Here is a 19,766-nt window from a genome sequence, read left to right as displayed (position 1 = left end):
CATGTTTTAAAAGTGTCACTATGTTTGGGTCTTGTGAGGTCAGCAGATATGTATATGCTGTTCCATGAATGCAGATCTATACATGTAATCAGTTTTGATGAGGCACATACCTCCTTCAGAGCGAGGAATATATAATCTTGGTATACAATGATTTTTATATATCATTTAATAAGAGCGAAACATTTTTCTTGTTTTCCTGTCCGACTGATCCAGTAACTTTTGGGACCAGTCAATCACTCCAAAACTGTAAGTTAGAACAGGAAGAACAAATTGGTTTATAGCTTGGACTTACCTAGATGTCAGGTCTGTTTTTGGTATTAATTTTAGTCTTCTAAAATATTCCTTACTGAGTTTTGTTTGCATTTGTTCATGTTTTACTGTAGATCCTTCATCAATTCCCAAATATATATCCACGTCCTCCTGCTCAAGTTACTTTTTATCACATTCTTGTCCCAGACTGATATTTTCTTGGTGCTGCAACTTTCCTGGTTTAAATGTTGCTTTTGCACATTTAACAAGACCAAAAACATTCTTATATCATCTGAGAAAGTTCTGAGCACTCCCAGTTGTGCTTTCAGCTCCTCATCTGATGAACCATACAGTTTTAAATCATCCATAAAGAGAAGATAAAAATCTTTACACTTTGTTGTTGTCTGGGAGCCAAATTCTAACCATGATCTAATTTGTTAAACAAAGAGCTTAATGGGTTAAGGGCAAGACAAAACAGCAGCAGTGACAGATAGTCACCTTGGAATATCCCCCTTTGATTTTTTATCCCTGGGATTATAATTTGTCCTTTGTCATGGTTTAGCTGCAAAGTGGTTTGCCAGTGTTTCATGGTCCCTGTAATGTAATTGATCAATGTAGGTTCTATCTTATACACATGCAAACACTCCTGCATCCATGAATGTGGGATGCTGTCTAATGTTTCTTTGTAATCTATCCATGCCATACTTAGATTCTTCTCCTTTTTACAATTTTCCATTATGAATTTGTTCCATATGACTTTCTTTTGTTACCCTTTTGTTCTATTGCCATAATTAAGTTTTCTTACAAATGAGTATAAGCTCTGTCGGCATCAGTTCCAGCATACAGTGTATACATCGTTGGAAGGCATGTTATTGGCATGTAGTTTTTAGGATAGCTAGCAAGTTTACTCTTAAGGAGGAGTATTGTTTTTCTTGCTGTTAACCCGGTTGGTGTCTGTTCGGGATGCTCATTTAAGTAATTCTTACTCAAGGCTAAATCATCATGTAAAGATATTAATACTTTTAGCCTGAAGTTAGGTACTGCTTTTGGGTCTGGGGTTTTCCAGTTTGGAGCTTTTCTTATTTTTTTTTCAATTTCTCTGTCTGTCACTTCATCCCATTTCATATCCTGTACATTTGAACTTCTTACTGTTTCTTTTACTTCTTCTGTCTAGTCAGCATTGTTGTTACGTTCTGCAGGATCTTCATAGATATTTCTACAAAATATGTCTATTTCTTCTCTTTTGGTAGGTTTATATTCCTTTTGCTTTGTTCCCAATTCTCTATAAAACCTTTTTGGGTCATCAACAAATTGCTTACTTTGTAATTTTCCTTTTTTCTTTATTTGCATATCTTCTAAGTTTTTCTGCCTGTGTTGATATCTTTAGTTTATTATTTGCGACAGTGTACAATAGATCCTTGTCTGTTCTGATACTGTGCATTGCTTTTATCACATACATCTTTCTAGGTGTGTTTGTTGATCTGTTCCCTCTTCTACACTCTTCTAACAATGACACTTCTAGTCTTGATTACTGTGTGCACTTACTCTGTTAAAAAAGTAACTTTAACTGCTAGTGGGAGTGGAGGGGCTGTCAATACCTTATGCTCTTATCTGTTCCTTTTTAATTGGTGTGTGTGTGTGTGTGTGTGTGTGTGTGTGTGTGTGTGTGTGTGTGTGTGTGTGTGTGTACATGTACATTTAGAGAGAGAATTATGTAGGAATTCTGTGGTTACTGTTTGTTCAACAAATTGCAAATATGTGGCTTTGCTCAATTTTATTGTTAATTTTTTGACAGACAGCTGGTGAGGATGCAGTCAACAAAATAGCTTTAAATGCTTGGTTTGGGGGGAATAATGTCTGTACATAAAAAAAACGTGACTGACCTCACTGAGCTGATAAAGTTCAAATGTCATTAGTTTGCCTTTGCAAGACTAGTGTGCATTTGTGTAAAGCAAACCGGAATACTCTACTACATCCATTTTTTTATCACAATCAGACACGGTGTGTACACAGTCAGTAATGTGGCCATAATTGTTGAGAGCAGATATTGGTGGATTATAATTACATCAGTTTTACTGGCCATTCGTGGCTGAAATGCTCTCAAATGGGTCCCTTTGTTGTTATTGGTTCATATAATTTGTTTCATTGCTTACTGGGGAAAAATGCTCAAAACTACAAGTTTAAAATGCATGCTAACAAATGTTGCTGTATTAAACAAGACATGTAACTTTAAACAATGAGAAAGGTGAATCAAAGAAAACAAACATTTATGTTATGCATGGTGCTAAAAATATGTGCAGGTGGCCCATGGTTTGAAAACAGCCTCTGGGGACCAAGGTATGCTTAATGCACCACTAGCTAAATGCATTTTTTCAATGAATGAGACATTTACTGTTGCTCACGCTAAGTCTGCTTTCAATGTGCAACTGTTGTTTATTACATGGACAGTATTTGTTGAATAAAATTAAAAAAAAAGTTTTAAATTAAATCCACATCTTTGTAATCATTGTAAAAGTAAAGAATAAAATAGTATGCACACTGACAGGTTGAAAAGTGTACAGAGTAACTAGGGAGAAAGAGCAAGTAATGGGATACCTGTCAGCAGATGGGGGACCTGATCCATAACCCTGCCTAGGGCCCCATTTGACCATTATCCAGCTCTGACTACACCATTAAACTAACACGATATTTTAACAATTGTGGATTCATGTGAGCATTCAGTTTCATGCGCATTGTCAGTAGAGTTAATAAATAATATACAGTGCTGTATATGAGTTCAAGCAGGCAGACTGAAGTGTACACTTCAAAAACAATCAATACTTTGTACGTAAAATGTATGTTTCTTGCCATTTTGATTACATAATGCAGAGAGAATAACATAAAAATACAGTTTTGGTGCAGAATAATGCAGTAATACTGCATTATCAAGACAGCTGGCAGTTGTTGGACAGTGGCATGTATGGCGGATGATGTGGGGCGAGAAGTATGGTAATAAGAGAAGTGTAATATAGCCTGCAGAGATCCAGACTGTACACTGAGTCAGGTGAGACACAAATGATGGGAGAAGACTAACAAAGTGTGGAATTGATGTTGATAACCAGCTATCAGGCTTAAACAACAATCTGTGGGAAAGGTTAGAGATGACTGTAATTGTGATCTTTAAAATTATAAGTTTCTTGTTTTATTTTGACAACGACAGAGTGTATACTAAGACCAAGACAGCAGTATCTTGGAGTATTACCCCTTATGCGACACAAAGTGAACTCAATGCTAGTATACATTATATATATATATATATATATATATATATATATATATATATATATATATGTGTGTGTGTGTGTGTGTATGTGTGTGTATATGTGCATAGTATAAATAGCTAACAGGGGTGTGGTGGTACAGCCTCTACCCCTCTACCACCACCAATAAGGACCAGCAAATTCCAAAACTTCTCAGCTAAATGGATAGGATGACTGTTAAGTTCTGGAGTTTTGGGATCTGCACTTTCTGGTCTCACAGTGATTGTGGGTACCAGTGCAGCTATCATACAGAGGTTTTAAGGATGGGACACATTTGGCTTTGTCAGTGTAGCTGTTATGACCTTCTATATCAGGGGTGTCCAACCTTTTCAGTTGCAAGTCAACAGAAATGGTCTGTAAAATATATCATGTAGACTGCAAGTGAGGACCAAAAAAAGATCTTTAATACAGAAACATTGTTAGTGGTTTTAATTGGCCCATATACTGGCATCGGCTAATCAAAAAAAAAAAAAAGGCTGGCGGGCCGGATTTCAACTGGCAGGGTGGGACTCGGGATCAGGCTGCTGATCTGACAAACAAAGTGCTGTATTGTAGGTGAATTTGAACAATGAATAAATTAATAAATGCATAATATTTGCCCTAAAATTCAATATCTCATTCTAATTATTAAAAAAACAGTTAAATCTAACATCTTAGTTTAACATCAAAGTTTATTTGTAAAAAAATAATTAACAGGTACAAACCCTTCAATTTGTATGAGATCATACCTGTGATTTTGCTGGTTTCCTAAAGATGTCCATGTCTTCCATCATGTCCTTAATGCCCATATGTTGTCCAAAGCGCTCATGCATTCTTCTGTTTCTAGCTTTTGAATCTGTCCCTGAAATTATTCAAGACATGCTACATCTGGTCAGGCTGGTCTGAAGATGAAAGAAGGTTCATCAGTGGTATTCTCAAACTGAGCACTCCTTTGGAAAGGCACATTTTTAGCTTTGGAATCTGTCCGTGAAATATGGCACTGGCAATATTTCTTGCTTTTGCACTGCTGTCTGGTCAGGCTGGTCTGAAGATGAAAGAAGTTTCTTCAGTGGTATTCTCAAACTGAGCACTCCTTTGGAAAGGCACATTTTTAGCTTTGGAATCTGTCCCTGAAATATGGCACTGGCAATATTTCTTGCTTTTGCACTGCTGTCTGGTCAGGCTGGTCTGAAGAGGAAAGAAGTTTCTTCAGTGGTGATGCGCAGCTTGCAGGAATGATGAGACTTTTACTTCTTAAAAAATGAACAATTTGTATTTTTGCATTTGTTTCACTGACTAACAGATGGTAGAACACATTTAACTTTGGTTCACCCACTTACTGTGGAGCCACAAAGAACATGGTAATATGCAACAACACACTCCAGTTTCACAAGGTAATCTCACACCTGCTTTTTTGCAGTTGCCTCTCCAGTCTGCATGAGTGCACATTTCAGCTGATGACTTGCACAGATCCACTCAATGAGGCATAGCGTCATCAGATTACACCTTTTTGTATTTCTTCCTTAGATTACTATAAATCTCCAACTTGTGGTTTTTCCAAATGTTTGCTGAAAATTTGGAAAGGGTCTTCCAGTGTTTGTTACATTTCTCAAATTTAAACAAATAATTGACTTTATTAGTAGTGGCAGTGTTTATTCGTGAAACCTGTTCACAAGGGTGCAGCCAGGCACAGAATTCAAACTTATTGGTCCTAGTTCTTGTTATACTTGTGTCCATATCAGGAGGTTCAGGCTGTCAAGTCAGGATTGTTCTTTTGTGTAGTAGACAAACATTATGAGCATAACCTCTGTCACTTTATTCATTGAGTTATTGAATATTGTCTTATTCTTTTTATTGTTTATTATTAAATATATTTAAACCTTTTAATTGTGGCTGGTTTGTTTATTTAAGCTCTTACAGTACTTGACATTGTATACTCCAGTCCAATAGCCTTACTGTTGGTCACACTTGCCATTTGTATAATAGTAACATCACACAGTAGGATTGGTCACCCTTTGGTGTGGGCCATATAGATGGTTGATAGTGATTACTATCTTATAGTCTGGGCAGAAGAGGGCATAACTAGTGAACCTGTGCCAGCCTTCCCCAGGTGTGTCTCTGTGTTTTTATATAAATCAAATCAAATCTCAAAGTGTGTGTGTTATATAAATCAAATCTCAAAGTGTGTGTATTTGTATATAAATCAAATCTCAAAGTGTGAGTGTGTGCAAATCTCATCTCAGACATCAGCAATGCTTTCAGCCTATTTCTCATTTAGCTTGAGGATATCCCTGTTGCTACTACTACATGTGCTTAAGTGAAGGCCCAAATTTGCAGAGTGCCCAACGTGTGTGTGTGTGTGTGTGTGTGTGTGTGTGTGTGTGTGTGTGTGTGTGTGTGTGTCTGCATATATCCTTAAGAGATGGAAAGGATCAAGGAAGCAGGAAGCATAGCCTTAAAATTCACAAGTTTCCACATGGATAGAATTCACTAACTGACATCCAAGCCTAGGATATCTATTATCCAGCACTTTTTCACAAGAAAGTATACCATAGTACCTACTTGGTATCCTTTGTAAAGACATCTGAACATTGGATAATAGCATAACAAAAGACTTTAACAGCTTTGAACTGAACAGGTAGAACAGGAATTTGGTGAGTTCATATTCACTGTAATGGTAAATCATGTTATAGTCTGGTAAATCTTAACTACTTGCTATGGAGTCCTGAAAAATGAAACTCAACTGAGGCATGGCATTTCCCAAAACAGAGATTTTGGACACTGAGGATCTAGCATAGGCCTGAGAGTCTGATATTTATGCATTTGTGAATTCATCTATTAATGTCATCAGTTTAGTAACCAAATTTCCTGCTAAGAATCTGTGTTAGAATAAAAAAAAAAATACTTTAAATGAGGCAGAAGTCAACCTCACTTGAGACAGAAGGAGGAAAACTATACTCTCTGTGGCACACGGGAAGAAGGCCTCTGTATGATCTCTGGCTGGGTCACCACAGTCTCTGACATCTATACCAGTTTGATGCTGTCTCCCTTAATGTATATCTTCTTTCACTTTTATGCTTTATGCTTTTTTAGTCATAGAAGACTCTCTCTGTTTTTCCCTTCTCTGTGGAAGATGATAAAGAGAGTATAATTTTCTTACCGATACCTCCCACAAATGTAAAGTCAGATGACCCCAACGTTAAGGGCAGAAGGTTGCATTGTTCTTTAAACGACTTTATTTTCATGGGTCATCTGGACAGTATAATCTTTCGGAAAGCCACAGAATACAAATTGTAACCTTTAAGGAAGCAGCATCTCTTACAAAAACATCTAGGAATGTAATCAGCCAACAAATTGCTTGTAACAGTCACTGCAACCAGTAGAAAACAAACTGTCTTTATGAATCATAAATAGCTAAAATGGTCAGTTAAATAAGCAACAAACTGATGGAATGACAAAGATGAAGATTTATTTCACAGTAATAAAGATATGTGGTTATCCTCTCATTTACTGCCACAATTCCTGCTGATGACCACGCTAGGAGAGGTAATCATGTGCCTTCAATGGGCATGCAATGAACTTTCACATCTGACCAGAACACGATTGCCCATCTATATATTATCCCATTCACCTCTTGCTGATTCTACAGCAGTAATCATTGTACTGAACACCTAAGTACTTGCATTCACAGATTTCTAGGTCATGTGTATATTAAAAAAAACACCTCAATGGTGGAGTACGACAGACTGTACTTCTGCTTAACAGGGAAATTATCAGACACTTCATGTGGCAGATTGGGAGATAATGTTGTAAAAAGTAAAAATAGTTATACCATGAAGGACTCAAATAAGTGAGCTGAATAACCTTTCCAAAATCTTCTTTAATGTATAGATTACTACAACATACTTATAGGTTCATAGGTTCATAGATTGGTACTAGGCTATGTATGGGCCATTTTAAGCCTAGCCAATTATCCACTGTGAAAATCAAACCCTGCACCATTTTAGCTGTAAGGTAAACAGCTTAACCACTGACTAAGCCAACCTCCCATCAAAACACTCAGTAAAACCTGTCAAAGTCATTTGGAACATTAAACCACTTAACTGTGAATACTATATGAAATGAAAAGGGAGCACTTTCTTGAAGTTCTGTGAGTGGTCCTCTTTTCCAGGTTTGATTGTGATCCATTAAGGTTAAGCCAAAAGACAATGCACTGACGATATAACTTTGAAGTTACACGCTTAATGAGAAAAAAGTGGAGATGTTTTCTCGGATACAGCTGACTCTGCAACATACCCCTCAACTGTATCTCATTTTGCCTTATAAAAATTTATTTTTCCACAAGGAAAGAGTTTACCATACATTCACAGTTAAGATTTTTAAGTAGACATCCAATTTAGTATTTTTTTTAAGAATGAATACTGTAAGCAAACAAAACATTTTAATCACAATGTAAGTTTCCTGGTCTAAACCCCTTAGCAAATGTATTTGTCTGTTCCCTGTCTGGGAGACTAGATGTTGAGATTATGCTGTTCTGCTTGAATTTATTCCAACTTACTATTTTCATACAAATTTTTTCAAAATTTTGATAACACTACTTACAATAACATAATCTGTATTTTTTTAAACCAGAGTTCTACAGCTCAACACCATACTTGTATAGTAAGCTTGCTTTGCACCATAACATGTGACAGAGAATAGGTCCATTTTATGAAACTATCTTACATACACTTGCACTTTTCAAAAGCAACCAGTAACTGCAAGACGATGTGTATAGCACGTCAAATATACTACGTTAAAAAGAAAAAAGAAGACTAAGAAACCCATTCATCGTGGGGCTCCAGCATCTGGGAACAAACCTTGCAAACTAAGGTTCATCATATCATAGCTGATCATTCCAAAATAAATATAGAAAGCTACTCACTATCTTAAAATCCTGAAGCCTGGTGAACACTCTGCAAAACTGTCAAAATCTCTCTTGCAGTCTGCTCTAGACACTGGACCACTTTTTTTATTTCCTCCCGAATTTCTTAGCTTACCTGGTGTAGTAGTCGGCGTAAAAATGACAAATCCCTCTCTCTCTCTGTCAGCTTTTCTTCGGCACAATGGTTCCTTCAGCTCTTCTTTGAAGGGTGCTTTTAGGATGCAAGTCAGCTCTTCTTTGCCGCTAATACATCTATAAACTAATGGTAGGGTGCGCATACCAGTGAAAGGGCGCAAGCATTTAAAAAAAAATGGGGAAAAAGTAAAATTTTAATTTAAGGGCCGCGGGCCGCATGGAAGAGGTCTGAGGGCTGCATGCGGCCCGCGGGCTGGACACTACTGTTCTATATACTGTGGCCACCCCAAGTAAAAGTGTGATGAAATACAAAAAGAAAACAATTTTGCTGTAAGTTATTTTTTAAACACCTTTTTTGGGTTATCTCTTAAGACATAAAGAAACATACATGTATAGAAAATAAAATGAACCATGTTAACATTCACAGTTACAAACATTATACATCACATACATTCTTTCATACAGTTATCATCAATCGAACATTACATATACTGCTTCTTAAACCTCACTCCTATTCTAAAACATTATTCTGCATGCATTGTTCCCACAATTTACATTTTTTCTATGTAGTTTTCTCCTACCCTTTTGTAAAGAATCCATTTCCAGTTCTTTTATTTCTGTTACAATATTCACTACTTCAAGTACAGTTGGTTTAGACTTTTATTTCCATTTTCTACTAATTGCTTTTTGACAGCCACCAGAATGATACTTAACAAGGCCTTACTATGTCTAGGTAATTCAAATCCTGCATCCCAGCTCAAAACAATCATTTCCTTAGTTTCACCCAGTTGCCCACCCACTATTTCTGAAAGAGTACTCTGCAGGGAATTTTTAAAGTCTTCCAGCTCATTACAGTCCCAAAACATATGTTCTGAGTTATCTCTTCCTTCTGTATCACACCTCCAACATTTGCCATCTACCTGAGGAAAAATTATTTGAAGTCTGTTTGAGGTATAAAAATACCTGTGTAAACACTGCCTAACAAAACTCCTAACTCTTCTAGACTTTGTTGCATATTTGGAGTGTATGTATGTGTCCCCATTGTTTCCTTGTGAACTGCTCGCTTGCCTGTGTGCTTAATAAAGGATTTTTGACTGGAAACAGACTCTCTACCCTGCTTGGATTACTTCTGAATACCTACTAGAGTTAATAATTCTGTGTAATATTAATAATATTTCAAACAAAGTTTTTAGTTTTTGATTTAGGATGTTTTTAAATTTGTTAGTTCTACTACCATTTTCTGATTTTGTTTCTGCTTTTAATATATAGTGATTAACTAAACATAACAAGAATTGAAAAACTTCCACACAAAGTTTCTTACAATGTTTTTTTCACTTAGAGTTCCTCTATCCCTTTCTTTTTGTCTATACTCTGACATCAATCCGTGATATGGAAGGCAGTCTCAAGCCTGCAATACAGATGTCTTCTTGGCCCCCTCCCATTCCATTACCTTTCCTTTCTATATTTATTTGCTCCAAATACCTTGGTTCCTTTGCCGCTTTTCTCCAGTAAATTCTTCCTTTCAACTCAGGTAATCCTAAGCCACCTTGTTCTACTTGAAGAATCATCTTATCCTACCTGACCCTTGCCCCCCCCACCCAGATAAAATCCTTCAATTCTTTATTAATTGCTGTCTACAACTTCTCCTCTGGTTGATACAAATATGCCTGACCTGTATATAAAACTAAAGGGACTAAAACATTTTCATTGTTTCTATCTTGCTATCCATAACCATAAACAAGAGCTTCCAGTTTCTCAGTTTTTGTATTATCTTTTGTTTGTCTCTTCTCACATATCCTTATGTGCCATAACATAATCCTTTTAACCCATACTCCTAAATACTTCATTTTATTGTGTCCCCATAAATATGGGTATTGCTGAACCAGTTCATGTGTAGCTACACAGTTTATAGGTATAGCCTTTGTTTTCTCTGCACTAATTGTATATCCCTAAAAAGCTTGAAACTGTCTCGGAGTATTACACAAAACTCTGATGTCCTTTCTGGTTTTATCAGGTAGAAAATAATATCGTCTGTAAATAAAGCCAACTTTTCTTGACTATCATATCAATTATATTCTTGAATTTCGGAGTCCCTTATATTCTTTGCCAATGGCTCTAAATACAATGCAAATAATAAACGTGAAAGAGGACACCTTTTTAAATATGAACGTTATGGTATTTAAACTCACTGTTTCACTGTTAAAATAGATCTGAAGAAGCGTGTGTTACAACACGCGAAAGCGCTTATCTCTTTGTGTGCTGCACCTTCAATAAAAGACTCTGAATTTTACAAATTGGATTTTCGAATTTTTACAGGATTGTTACAGGATATTTTGCTGTGGTGAGCCTTCCAGTGTTTGGTTTTTCACATTTTGCTGTTTCTCTGGAGACTCGGAGTGTGGTTTGGTTTTTCTTTTTTCTGACTTTGCCTTTCTGTAACCTCAAACCACTACCATGGCCAATGTTTCGTTGGAGCTTGACTACAATCCAGAGGCGAGGGTGAGTGCTGCTGACAAATGGAATCATTTAATCCATCATACTACAAACCCTTTATTGACCTTGGATCTTCAAATGCCTTCAGTGAATCGAGGGCATGAAAATGCTATAGATTTTGAGCACTTTAATGCGTTGTATAAAGAACTAGAGAATGACCTGTTTAAATATGAACGCTATGTATGGCAGTGTAAGCACCTGGAGGCATGCATACATTTCAGGGTCGTTCCAAGGGGCATGCGTGTCCTTTGCATGCCCACCTATGGGGATAGTCATCCTCTACTCCTTAAACAATGGCAGGATCTTAACTTGGAACTCAGCTTTAAATACATGCAACTCATTATAAGCTACTTTACTCCACTTGAGAATGAACTAAAAAGTAAAATTGAACAACTAAATAAAGAATTGAGTGAACGTTTTAAGCAGGAAGCATGCTTAAATAAACTAGATCATCTTTACACTCAAATACGGGCTTTTAGTGACAGGTTACAATTGGGAAAGCACCGCAAACTGCAGAGGGACTTCCATGATTTTTCTGCAGGGAACATGTTCGTTTGGCCGAGATTTACACCTTCAGTACCTAATAATGAAAGGGATCTGCCCCTTTCTACATCAACGGAAGTGACTGTCACTGAAACTGGACACGCGATATCATCGGGCGCTCAGCCTGAGAGCCTTGCTTCCAATGCAAGCTCTGACGCTGTCTTTGCTACACCACCTGAGGTTATTTCAACTATTGGCAGTGAGAACGCGTTTTCCACTCCGCTTCCTAATCAGGAGGCATACAAGAATTTAGTTGTCTCTCCACGGACTGGAGCTATACCCAAAATTTTGCCTTTAAAAGGGGACAATGACCAGAGCCATTTTTTACCATATCCCATAAAGAAATTTGGAGAAAGAAGAGGGCGCGTAAACAGCTGGGACAAACGGAAGAGAAAAGACTCCGAAGAAGGAACACAACACAGGCAGCGTCACAGACAACAGACTGTTTGTTTTTTAATTTATCGAGGTCAGTATTGTCTCATTCAGATGTATCCCTTTTAAATAAAGGACTCACATTTATACCTTCCCAAGGAAGTGATTTACACACATTATGTGTGGATATTAGACTTTTTGCAAGAAATGTGGCTCTTAAATTGATGTTTGGCAACAAAGATGGTGCTGGTACTAGTAAGCAATGTGCTGTTTTACCTTTTAAAGCTAAAAGTGTTTTTTCTCCCCCCTTCCAGCTCATCTAGAATGTTTTGTTAGAGTATGTGAACATGATCTTTATGAATATTTCTATGGCAGTAAAAAGAAATGCACATATTACAATATGAGTAAAAGTGAAAGTCTGGCATTGAAATCCTTGATAGAGAATGATTCAATAAGTATTAGACCGGCTGATAAGGGAGGGGGGTTTGTATTGTTCGATACTGAAGATTATGTTTCTTATATGTTAGATATGCTTGCTGATGATAAAACATACAGACTGATTTCTCTTGGCATTTTGCATGAGTTCCACAAAGTGATAGATGATTGCTTATATGATATGCTTATGTGTCGACAACTTGATATAGATTTATTTAACTTTTTTCATAAAGAGAATGTACAAACACCTATAATAAAGGGCCTCCCCAAGATCCACAAAAATATACATCCTCCACCTATGCGACCCATTGTTTCTGGGGATGGTTGGGCCACAGACAACATCTCCATTTATTTGGAGAAGACCCTTCGACTTTTCGTAAATCAAATACCAACCGTTTTGAAGGACACATACCAGCTTTTAGAGGCTTTAGAAAGCGTGAACACAGTTTTTATGATAGGCAAACATTTATTGATTACGCTTGATGTGAAAAATCTTTTTACTTGTATTCCTAATGATGCAGGAATACAAGCCATCAGGGAACTTTTGATCACCAATACTGCTTTTAGTAATGATAGACATATACTTATATGTCAGTTGTTAGAACTAGTCCTATCATATAATGTTTTTTCATTTGGAAACCATATTTACCATCAAAAATGGGGAGTGGCAATGGGCACTTCGTGTGCCAATACATATGCCAACCTGGTGATGTATCACTGGGAGACACAATATATGTTCAGTCATGAGTTGTTCCAGAAGGTTGTCATCTACAGGAGGTTTGTAGATGACATACTGTTAGTATGGGATGGATCAAGACATGAATTTGAAACACTTCTTATTTATTTAGAAAGTACCAGTGATTTCCTTAGATTCACTTCAGAGATGTCCCCCACTGAAATTAATTTTCTGGACGTAACCTTGTCCATACAGGAAGGTAGGCTGGTCTCAACTTTATATAGGAAAGCATGTTGGAAAAACACGCTTCTATCCTTTAACAGCATGCACCCCAGACATACGTTCCCTGGTATAGTCAGGAGTCAGTTTACCAGGATAGCTAGGTTGTGCAAGAATGAAACATCAAGGTGTTTGGAAGCTAATTTAATGCAAGATTTGTTTTCACAAAGAGGATATGATTCCAACATGGTAAAGAGAATTAGGTCTGAAGTTTTGAATGAGGCAAGACCTGTTATGTCTAAAAAAATCTTCAGTCGAGCACCAAAGACGAACCTGAAAGATATTACAGATGTCATTAGGATTACCATCACCTACACCAATGACAATAAGTCATTGAAGAACATTATATGCAGCAATTGGAAATTGCTGACTGTAGATGACCAAACCAGAAGTTTAGTAGGTGATAAACCTAACTTTGCGTATAGGAATCACAAAAATCTTAAAAGATTGTTATGTAATAATCCAAGAATAGACACCAAGGTAGGAACAATAAAAAATATATGCAAGGATGGCACATACCCATGTGGGAAATGCAATATGTGTGGGTATGTAACTATAGATCAGGTCTTTGTGCATCCCTATTTGAACTTTACCTTCATTCCCAGATTTTATGCCTGCTGTGATACTGAAAGCGTTATATATCTGGCAAATTGTAATACATGCTTGGCGTTTTACATAGGACTCACCAAGAGAAAATTAAAACAAAGAATTTACAACCATGTCTATGACATTAGACAACATAAAGAACAGAATGCGTTAGCAAAACATGTCATGGAATACACTACACACGTTTAACTTTAGAGTCCTACAAATAGTTAAACACAGCATTAGAGGGGGTGACCATATGAATCTATTGGAGAGTATTGAACTACAATGGATTTTTAAGTTAAGGGCCCATTTACCACCGGGCATTAATCAATATGTATCCCTCAGATCAGTGCTTAAAAGCAGATAGTATTTGCTTCATTTACCCTTTATAATCTAGACCTTTAGCGGATTAGAGGTTTTAGTTGTCTCAGCAGCCATGATTTTTATACTTCTATTGGTCATCATATTTATGATAGTTATGTATTAATTTATTTTTTGATTTATCATGGTTTTAAAATATATATTATACATTTTATTACTTATGCATTTTTACACACATAGGTGCTATGTTTTTTGTTGGTATTTTATGTATGTCATAGATCTATACAGTATATACATCTATAGATTTTTAGGGCTTTGTAACCCATTTTTAGTATTGTATTAATGACAGCTAAGTGCGCATTGTGCCTTTAAAGTTAGAGCTCTCATTCAGTATCTAATTGCTTAATTGCCTAATTAACTTGTATTAAAATCCTGATTGAGCCTTTTTTATGGTATTTAAACTCACTGTTTCACTGTTAAAATAGATCTGAAGAAGCGTGTGTTACAACACGCGAAAGCGCTTATCTCTTTGTGTGCTGCACCTTCAATAAAAGACTCTGAATTTTACAAATTGGATTTTCGAAATTTTACAGGATTGTTACAGGATATTTTGCTGTGGTGAGCCTTCCAGTGTTTGGTTTTTCACATTTTGCTGTTTCTCTGGAGACTCGGAGTGTGGTTTGGTTTTTCTTTTTTCTTTTTGTCTATACTCTGACATCAATCCGTGATATGGAAGGCAGTCTCAAGCCTGCAATACAGATGTCTTCTTGGCCCCCTCCCATTCCATTACCTTTCCTTTCTATATTTATTTGCTCCAAATACCTTGGTTCCTTTGCCGCTTTTCTCCAGTAAATTCTTCCCTTCAACTCAGGTAATCCTAAGCCACCTTGTTCTACTTGAAGAATCATCTTATCCTACCTGACCCTTGCCCCCCCCCCAGATAAAATCCTTCAATTCTTTATTAATTGCTGTCTACAACTTCTCCTCTGGTTGATACAAATATGCCTGACCTGTATATAAAACTAAAGGGACTAAAACATTTTCATTGTTTCTATCTTGCTATCCATAACCATAAACAAGAGCTTCCAGTTTCTCAGTTTTTGTATTATCTTTTGTTTGTCTCTTCTCACATATCCTTATGTGCCATAACATAATCCTTTTAACCCATACTCCTAAATACTTCATTTTATTGTGTCCCCATAAATATGGGTATTGCTGAACCAGTTCATGTGTGGCTACACAGTTTATAGGTATAGCCTCTGTTTTCTCTGCACTAATTGTATATCCCTAAAAAACTTGAAACTGTCTCGGAGTATTACACAAAACTCTGATGTCCTTTCTGGTTTTATCAGGTAGAAAATAATATTGTCTGTAAATAAAGCCAACTTTTCTTGACTATCACATCAATTATATTCTTGAATTTCGGAGTCCCTTATATTCTTTGCCAATGGCTCTAAATACAATGCAAATAATAAACGTGAAAGAGGACACCCCTGGCTGGTTCCTCTTTTCAGACAAACATCAGAGAGGAAACCACCCACTTTAATTTTTGTCTCCAATCCCACATATATCCTCCTAATTGACCTTATTATTACACCAGTGAATGCAAATGCTGCCATTGCCCTACTCATAAAATCGCAGTTTACTCTGTTGAATGCTTTCTCTGCACCAAGATCTACCAACAACACTGGTATTTTCTTACACTCTGTTTCCTTCTGGATCATCATTGTTCTATTAATGTTGCCAAATATTTGCCTCCCCTCCACAAAACCACACTGATCCATATCTATGAATATTGGCAACACGCTTGCCATTTTTTTAGTTAGTATTGACATAAACACCTGATAATTATGGTTCAAAATTGAAATGAGTCTATATGAAGCTAGATCTGATGGGTCTTTACCATCTTTAGGTATTACAGCATTCACAGTTTTCTTTTAGGATGTTGGTGCTTCTCCTGCTTTTAAAATACTGTTACACAAAACCTTCCAGAGCTTTATCACTTTCTTCCCTCCCAGCTTCCAAACTTCCACAGGAATACCATCTGCTATAAGTTATTGATGTTTTGTTATTTCCTGTAAGGTTTTTGTTCCAAAATCTAATATGATCTAACTGAGTGATACACTCACAAAAAATGAATAAGCAGCAAATGGTAAACAAGAGGTGGTACAATGCAAATTGCAGTGTTTTGTTTATTCCTTTATTACTTGTGTTTTTCTGGACACCAGTGAACAACCATTTCTATAAATAAATTGTTCCGATTGTGTTACTGTAAAACTGGAAAAAATGATCCAATGGTATGTAAGGTGTTTAAATATCCTGCATCTGCCATGTATAATTCACACTGTATTTTACCACTGCTGATTGAAAAATAAAGAGTACAGCTAGACAAAGACAGGGTGAAAGCGAGGTTTGTTTAAGGTGACATCTCAAGGAACCTTAGGACCCTTGCACTAGACAAATATACCCCTATCTATATCTAAACCTATAACTGTACCTGTACCATACCGCTCAACTGTCCAGATTTTCACAGAATGCCCAGATTTTTGGCTCATATTTTGGTCTGTTCCTCATAAAATTTGTGGTTTTCTAGCAAATTACTGGGATGATCTGAGGATTGAAGTCACTAAACAATGACATGCATTTGAATTTCAGATTTCAAATCCTTCAGAAAATGTATGTTACAACAAACCCTGTTAACATAGCATCTTTCTAAGTTTATAAGAGTAATATTTAAAATATTTCCCTATTTTTGGGCCTGTGACCCTCCATTTTGTTATGCTTTGTCCAGATTTCTTGCACTAAGAGGTTGAGAGGTATTATCTGTACCTATGCCTGTAGCTATACCAGGTCTATATCACATCGTCAAACAACCTATTCATCAAATGCCTCTTCATCAAACTTTATTTGTTGAAACCTTTATCCATTGAAAAATAATTTTAGCAAATTTTTTTCCCAGGGAAAATAACCACTAGACCAACTACCAAACATCAAAAAAAAAAAAAAATCACAAAATTTAAAACCCACTCAGGTGGGGGGGGGCACACCCCCACATCTAAATATACCAACTCCAAGATTGTACTACAGTGGGGAAAAGGGCAAATTCCCAGTGATGGCCCATTGTTTTTTTTTCCCTGGGAAGCAGAAATACTAGTTAAAATTGCCAGTTTTAACAAAACAAAACTATTCAGAAGACACTGGCAAGGATCTCGAACAGAGCTTGACCATTTTTTGCAGGACCTTAGTAACAGCACCAGGTTCCTCAAATTTACCATATCTGAAGTCGGAGCTTGAGTTCACTTCTTGGACGTGGAGATCCTACTGAACAAACAGTCCCTTACCTTTGAATCCAACATTTACAGAAAGAGAACTTTTAGGAACAATTTCCTTGATTCCTTTAGCCATCTTCCTCACTTTATGAAGGCCAGTGTAGTAAAGGGACAACTACTCAGACTCTCACACATCATTAGTGAAGATAACATTTTCCACAACGAGTGCGTGCACTTACTAAACCTATTCAAAGAAAGATGTCACCCGGAGACCCTGCTATATAAAATTCACTTAGAAGTCAGCCATTCCAGGCAGAACAAATTCAGACTAATCCTTAAACATGGCTACCTAGCCAAATCCCCAACCAATCCCAGGACAAACTTTGTCTTGAGGTTCCCAATCCCCATCAGCTTAGACATGACCCTCATCAGGGACAGTTTAAACAAAAACTGGTGCATTACACATAACAACCGAATGTTGCAATAAGCCCTTTGAGACAAGCTGATCTTCAGCTACAAAAGAACCAGTACTTTAAAAACCCTTCTTCAGAAACCCCAAACCTTTGCACTGGAGTCCTTGGATAACCACAATTCCAGGCCTGCTGGCATGCAGCCCTATGGGAAGTGCATCTTCTGCAGATACATGCTAACCTGCTCCAAATACACTTCCCCCACAAGTTTAAAATAAAAATAACTGAACATTATAACTGCAGCACTACCTGTGCAGTATATGCTGCAATTTGCTCGATCTGCAGCAGCTTTTACATAGGTAAAATGGCCAGAATACTAGGATAACTACCCCTCCATTAACTGGGAAAACTACTCATGTACCAATATACTTGCCTAATGCTTTCTGGAATTCATTAATTCCAATGCTCTAGACCAGCTCGTTGTTACCCCCACTAGAGGTAGCAACATCCTTGACCTGGATATTACTAACATGGGTGACCATTGCTCTACACCAATAGTCAACTCATCCTTGGTTAGATCCGGCCACAAACTAATCACCTTGGAAATCCCCCCCCCCCCCCACACACACACACACACAAAGGTAGCCACCATGAAAAACTTCTCTAAAGCTAACTTTGGGCTCCTAAAAACAGAGGTGGCTAACTTCACTGCACCCATGCAAATGGAGAATAGTTGCATGACCACCAAATCATACACCAATGCACTGTATGAACACGTACACAAATCCATGGATCTCACCATACCCAATAGAACCAAGACACTCTCCTCAACACCAGTAAACATAAATGATTTCAATTTGGGCCACATTTTTTCTTGGCCCAAAGAGAATAAAACAAGCAATGATACTTTTATTAAGCACTCGCAAAAAGTCGCTATGTATGAACTTGATACATTCGGAGAAGCTAGTCAACCCTCCAACAATGAATGGCGTGGGAAAAACAATTCAACCAATGAGGCAGTGAGACAAGAATTAAATGTTAGAGCTTCCATAATCACTCCCCCAGTCGCTCATTTGCTAGGAGGAGATGTATATGTGTAGTCAGAGAATGACTTGGCGAATCAACAAGCGTCAGCAGGTACATCATCTGCTGCATTAATGGCAACCATGAACGCCATACAAAATGGTGAGGTTTTTTCTAACTCTATGAAACCAGTGGCAATATGACTTCCAGAGAAGATAGAGGTACAAAAACAACAGCAATCGAGAGGCAGGTCAGAACAAAGAGCAAACCCAAACAGAACAAAAAGGAAGAACAATAGTCCCATATTGTTCAACAAGCAGAGACGACGTTGATGGTAAAGAGTAAGCAAATGGAGACTATTTTGAATTTATCTGACTTTCCATTATCAATTGCAAGTATTAATTTGTTAAATAAAGGTCTGCAATTTGTACCAACAGCATCAAATACTATAGTAGAGGCACTAACAGATTCAAAAATGTTTATTAGGAACGTTAGTTTAAAACTAATTTTTAGGGATTCAGCATGTGAATATAAAGACAAATATAAGAAAATCCAGTAAATTTATGCCAATTAATTGTCCAGTTTTGAATGCCTTTATGGATGTTTGTGAATGTGAATTAAGACAGTGGTATGAAGTAAGAGCAAGTAAAATGAAAAAAATTTACAATCTAACATATGATGAGTATAAAGCACTAAAAGAATTGTGTGAAAATAAGGATAAATATTGAAGCAAGCTGATAAGGGTGGTGCAATAATCCTTTTCAATAAATC

Source organism: Protopterus annectens, chromosome 1.part0 (genome assembly GCF_019279795.1).
Source record: "Protopterus annectens isolate FY-2018-M chromosome 1.part0, PAN1.0, whole genome shotgun sequence".
Lineage (NCBI taxonomy): Eukaryota > Metazoa > Chordata > Ceratodontiformes > Protopteridae > Protopterus > Protopterus annectens.
This window is presented reverse-complemented; position numbering follows the sequence as displayed.